The 6,422-nt window shown below is 39.8% G+C and overlaps 1 pseudogene across 1 annotated transcript; it reads right to left on the bottom strand.

Moving 5' to 3' along the window:
- Positions 1 to 2,966: 2,966 nt before the first annotated feature.
- Positions 2,967 to 5,620, bottom strand: LOC149038693 (tetratricopeptide repeat protein 28-like; annotated as a pseudogene). Its single transcript, XR_016180082.1, has 2 exons — positions 3,949 to 5,620; positions 2,967 to 3,442 (listed from the first exon to the last, which is right to left on the bottom strand). The product of XR_016180082.1 is annotated as a tetratricopeptide repeat protein 28-like (transcript).
- Positions 5,621 to 6,422: the final 802 nt, after the last annotated feature.

Here is a 6,422-nt window from a genome sequence, read left to right as displayed (position 1 = left end):
TAAATGAAACCAGTAGAATATCAACAGTTAATAGTCTCTTAATGAAACGAGTTTGACTCAACACGGTAGAAGTAACGATTTTAACGCGCAAAAGATTGTTTTCCTTAGGATATGAAAAGCATTTTAAAACATAAAGGGAATTTAATCAAAACGACGTTTTCAATACAGTAATGGTTACGTAAGAGCAGCTTTGATTATAAAGGCGTGAAAATATGTATTGTAAAATGAATGAGATATCACACGTCTGCAAATTAACAATAATCAAATATTGTACTCACCACGACTCGAACTTTCAACCCTTTGTTGCTTTGTAAAGTGAAGCAGCCAAATTTGATATAAAAATTAGCAGTAATTGTCTATTTTTTAAGGTGATAGGCTTGTGGCGAGTCTCAGCCCACCCCTGAGGCGCTGTCTCCCTTCTAACAACATGCTCTGAATACTGGGGGGAGGGGGGGAGGGGGGGAGGGGGGAGGGGGGGCAACTCGACTTTCAATTTTGTCAGGATGTGCGATGAACTTCTTGAAGCCTTCAGATTATTTACAGCGATCTTACAACGCCTCCAAAGAGGGAGTTTACCACTGATACATCATCAACTCGTTTACGTAGACAGCCACAAAGTTGCGTTCCATAGTGTTCTCTGTACATTTCCTAAGGTGCGACAAGGAGAATTTCTCTAACAATCAAGAATTCCTTAAGTTGGTGATCATTTCCTTTATTCTCGACACCTTCATCTTTGATTCAAGGGTGAAATTGTAAGGAGAAATTAGATGCTAGTAACTCTTAGGGGTGAAAGAGTCAAGATGTAAATAACATTGTGTACAGGAAAAAAATTATGGATAGGCTAACTTCTCTTTACAGACCTCTTTTATTTGGTCACCTAGAGCTATGACCAAGAGTTCTGTATGTCTTGAGAAAATTGGAATATATTTTCCCTTATAACCCTTTTACACCAAGATTTAAGAAATAATTATCTGTACCATCCCTCATATGTTGCTTATGATTCTAGTCCTGAGAATTTGATGTTAAATCAATCAATATCACCCTGTTGATATTTTTCCTTCTGGTCGTTACATCCTGCTAGAAAATGTATGGATATCGTAAATTAAAATTCCTCTTCTTGGTCACTTCAGGGAGTCAATGGGTTGAAAAATCATCCTAATACTCTCTTCCTGATAAAGGTAATGGACTCTAAGTTTTGGCCCAGAGAGCATATACATGTAAATTTGACCTCTTAACCATGGACTTTCTTCTTCAATTCTCCTAATTTTTATATTTATTTCTATCATGTTATCAGGTTAAATTAGTTTTATTTAGGTTTAGTCTTAACCCTTCAACCCCTAACATCATCAGGCATATTCTCCATACTGTTTTCTAGACATTTCCTATGGTATTGACAGGGAGAATTTGTTTAACAATCAAGAGCTTCTTTAGTTGGTGATCATTTGCTTTATTCTCGTGGCCTTAATGCTTGATTCAGGGGTGATATTGTTAGGAGAAATTAGATGCTCGTCACTCTTAGAGGTTAAAGGGTTTAGCGGAACAACAGAACATCCTGATTAGAATCCTGTGTAAAATGAACAGATACAGATAAGAATGAAGATCAATTTATTGTAATCCTGCTGAGTTCATTTGGCTTTCTAAAAAGTAGGCAAAAAATGGTTACTTGCCCTTCAGAAAAAATCACCTTCAATCTGTGAGAATGTAATGTCTGCTGAAACAATGATTGTTAATTTATTTCTCATCATGTGTAGAGGGTCACAGAGCAAAGTTTATTGATACAAATGAGTTTGATAATTTTTAAAATCTGATTGTAACGTAACGGTACTTTGTGGCTTCGGTAAGATAATTAGTCTGAGAAGTGACTTTTCAAATATTGATGAAGAGTTTCTTCTCTGAAACATTTCAACCATCTGTGTCAAAATATTTCCCAACCCTCTCACCCGTGAAAACAGAAGGACTCGGCTACACGCAGGCATGTTAGATTTGATCTTATATATGAGACGAATATTTCATTTCTTTCTCAATTGCACGCTTAAACTTGAAATTTAATCTTTCTCTTACTCTTTTCCACACACAGGGAGCTTTTGACATAGATGATCCTTGTAAGGAGAAGGACGCCGGCTTTTCACAAACAAACCGAGCACGTAACCATGCCTTCTGACCAATTCTTTGAAATTCCCAGTTTGTGTAACATCTCAGTTGGAAATCTAAAATGATGTTAAAATACTGGCGGAGTCTCATTTTTGAGTTATTTTTTTATAACAAAAAACTTAAAGTCTGTCAGTATAGGGTGGTATGTTACCTGCTTCACTAAAGATCGCCACATTAGGATATGTACATTCATCTCTCACCAATCAGATCGCCGCCTTGTGGATTTTTTTTTTATCTCGGACCAATCATATCACAGCATTTGGATATCTTGTACCAATTACAGCGTTGGGGTATTGCTTTCTTGCTAATGATTTCATGTAAGAAGAGGACCACGCACAAAGGAAGGACATCCACCAAACATTTTGGGTTCATTTGGTAAGTGTAATGGTTTATGGCCTTCAAGAGAGCCTAGCCTCGTCGATTTAGGTCGAGATTTATCGAGATAAGAAAGGTTAGCAGGTAACTTTTTGTACCATTTTTTGGGTATGAACGTGTTTTGTTTACGGCTCCTTTTCTGACGGAGGGCTAGCAGGAAGCGTAATCTCCTGCGCAACCTTTGTTTGGTCTCGTCGTTCTTCTCGCGCTACGTGCTCCCTCCTCAGTGGGGTAGGGAGGGCATTGTAAGACCACACCAAATAAGGGCTGCAAAGCAGACAACAGTGTGGCACCAATGCTAATTAATTTTTGCAATGATGTATTCAGATAACAGAGACAATAGACCACAAAATTATTTATCTTAGGGTAAAGAAATGCGACATTTTTGTTGTTTTAAAGGTTGATACTATTTTACTTTCACAAAAATGTTAATGTCGGCTACACTACTCTAACCTCAACCCACCCGTCCAAAAAATAACTTTTGCATGCATAGCATGCCTATGTTTGACATTTTTATACTGTTTGATGATCGCGTTCGCGTGCTACGGGCGAATTGAAAACCAGATCATGGTTCTATAAATCAAGGATTAACTTTGAGTTCTGACGAAACCTTGCCAACACTCTTACATTTCTGAACATTAAGATAACTTTTCGTGTCCAACTTATATTAGTTCCCTTTTGATATACGTATTAGATTTAGCGGCTGAATTAAAGGTTTCATTGTCGTTCGCTTTCGATTCAGCCATGTTTACAAAGCATGCAAAAACGTACTTGACTTGAGAAAAAAGTGAAAATTGTCCACGAAAAGTAATACCAGTGTTCATTTTAAAACAATGTACAGGAAGAAGAATCTTTTCTTCAGTCGTGACTCTGTTCCTTCTCTGCCTCGTTGTTGTCCTCCTTGAGTTCTTCATTCCTGAAAAAAAAACAAAAAAACAAAAAAAACATTATACATTTATTATTCTTTTTAACTTTAAAGCAAGCAGAACCGATTTCCTATAAAATAAATTACTTTCTTCCTCGTCGTCATTGGCCATGATCTTCCAAACTTTCTAAATGTTTGATGCGAAAATTATCATTTAGTAGTTGTTTTTTTCTACAAAATAAAGTTAACTTTTTTAGTGTTGGCTTAAGATTCTCAGATTACCTTCATCGTCATAGTGTCTAGCATCGTATCGACCTTGAATAATTATTTCCGAATATCTTCCATACGAAAGAAACTCTAATTCCAGGCGAATTCCAGAAAGCAATTCATCAAAATCTTTCGGCTCCGAGTACTAGATAAAATAACCTTTTTCTTGATATTTTATGGAAGAAAGACTTAGACAAAAAAATGAACAGGCAAAAAAAGTTGGTCAACTGAACAATTTTAGTGTACTTATCGGTTTATTATAGGTAATTGATTATTTTGGTCAGACCTACCGTTTTTTCATAAAATCAAATGTCACGTTATCCCCCATAAGCACAAACGGAGCCCATTGGGAAGGTTTGGGAAAGCCGTTGCTTCTCAACCATTGAACGGCCTGATGAAGAGATTCGCTGGCACTTTCTCCACGATTAAGGTGTTCATAGAAATGTTCCATGAGCTTAGCCGTTGCTTCGTCTTCTATAGCCCACGATGCTACCAACACTGAACGTGCACCAGATGCTAAGAAAGCTCGAGCGATTCCAATAATTCCTTCCCTTTTTACCAATCCCCGCCCACTGTGACAACAGCTGAGTACAACCAGTTTAGCTCGCACTTGAACTCCTTGAATGTCGGACATTGTCAGGAGGTAGTCTTTCTCTTGGAGAATACCGTTAGTGGTAGGTTGAGGGGAGAGAGCAATCTCTCCTCTTTCGGCGTTTCCATGTGCAGCAAGATGTATCAGACTCACTGAAGGTATCGCTTGAAGTACCGCCTGCTTTGTCGCGCGACTTCCTGACAAAGGCTGAACGCCGAGCAGTCGACCAACCATCTCTGCTTCCTTATTTGCATGGAACAATGGTGTAATGTTGGTGACAACACCATTGTAATGCACTTTTCCAACCGTAGGATCGCCCACAACCAGTGCGCCAGTTGGACTGTGATAGTCCGCGGGACATTCTTGGATGAGCCGCAGAGTCGTCAGAGAAGGGATGATGCGTATTCTGTACTTCTCCGATAAATACTTTTCGGCTGCTTCATCACGCAAGGCAGCAAATGGGACTCGGTACAAGAATCGATCGGGCACAATGATGATTTCAGGCTCAGTAAGTAAATCTGCCACAGGCGCGACGATCCATTTGTAGCACAATTGATGAGTTCTTTCGGTATCTTTAGTTTCGTCACCTCGCACATTTGCCCGGCTCTCTTCATGAAGAGATGTCGTCACGTTGACATTCAAAGATCGATCTTCGCAGTTCGCTGCGGGTAAAACGCCAAAGCCGGCGGCGCTCTTTTTGAAAACTCCTCCCACATCGCAGACTTGCTCAGCAATAAGAGTGTCTATTTCCACTTGATCTGTTGCTCGAAAGAAAATGTCTCCATTTCCTTTCAATACCCAGAGGAGAACTTGCCGCTCTGTATACGAAACATACAAAAAAAAACACAGTTTCTTTCTCTTTTCACACTCTTTTCAATCCCAAACCATGATTGTGGATCAGCTGTGAAGTGGCTTTCGAGGGAGTACTTGTCTGCCATGAATCCTGCGAGGACTCTTGCTCGTCCCAGCTCCTCAGCATAGAGAGCATCTCGAAATTTTCCAGTACGACAAAGCAAGTTAGTGAGTAACTGGTAGGGAAAAGAACCCTGGTCCTCAAGCAAAGAAATTTCAAATTCACTGATTCCTTTCAGAAAACTTCTGATTTGTTCATATTTTCCGATACATTGAAGAAGACATTCGTTTGCCTCCACAAGCTCTGACTGTGATATCTTTAACTGTGTAATAATTAGAAGGCTTTGAAACTCAGTCATTTTATCTCCAAGTTGGCTGCATATGGAACAAGCTCTCCCTAAGTAATCTTCAGCCTTGACACTTTCACCAAGCGATCGGTATAGATTTCCAAGGCTTAGGTAAATTTCTGCTTCGACCTTTCTATTGCCACATTCTATGCTGATGGTAAGCGCCTTCTCTCAATGTTCTTTTGCCTTCTGATGATCATTCACGGAAGCAAAGACAGCTGCCAAAGTTGCAGTAGCGATGGCTTCTAGATTTCTGTCACCAATTGCTAAACTGACGTCGACTGCTTTGTCCAAATATTCTTTAGCTTGCCAATTTCTTTGAAGCTCGAAATAATCATATCCAAGCCCCGAGTACATCCATCCTTCTCCTTTTCTGTCACCAATTTCTATCGCGATGTCCAGAGCTTTCTCATGGTATTCTTTAGCCTTCTGACATTCGCCAAAGGAACCAAACACAGCTCCGAGGTTCCCGTATGTTGCTCCCTCTCCTTTTCTGTCACCAATTTCTATCGCAATGGCCAGTGCTTTCTCGTGATATTCTATAGCCTTCTGACATTCGCCAAGGGAATCAAACACAGCTCCGAGGTTCCCATTACATGTTCCTTCTTTTTCCTTGTCGCCAATATCTATCGCGATGGCAATTGCTTTCTTGTAATATTCTCTAGCCTTCTGATATTCGCTGAGGGAATGAAACACAGCTCCGAGGTTTCCATTAAATCCTGACTCTCCTTGTCTGTCGCCAGTTTCTATCGCGATGGCAAGTGCTTTCTCGTAATATTCTATAGACTTCTGATTTTCGCCAAGGGATTGAAACACATGACCGAGGTTCCCGTTGCATCTTCCTTCTCCTGTTCTGTCGCCAATTTCTATCGCCATGGCAAGTGCTTTCTCTTGATATTCTTTTGCCTTCTGATATTCGCTAAGGGAATCAAACACAGCTCCTAGGTTCCCCTTACGTCTTGCCTCTCCTCGT

The sequence above is a fragment of the Pocillopora damicornis genome, chromosome 10, assembly GCF_964200805.1.
Source record: "Pocillopora damicornis chromosome 10, jaPocDami1.2, whole genome shotgun sequence".
In the NCBI taxonomy this organism is placed as follows: Eukaryota; Metazoa; Cnidaria; class Anthozoa; order Scleractinia; family Pocilloporidae; genus Pocillopora; species Pocillopora damicornis.
The sequence above is the reverse complement of the archived record's forward strand: the minus strand, read 5'-3'. Positions and strand labels throughout refer to the sequence as shown.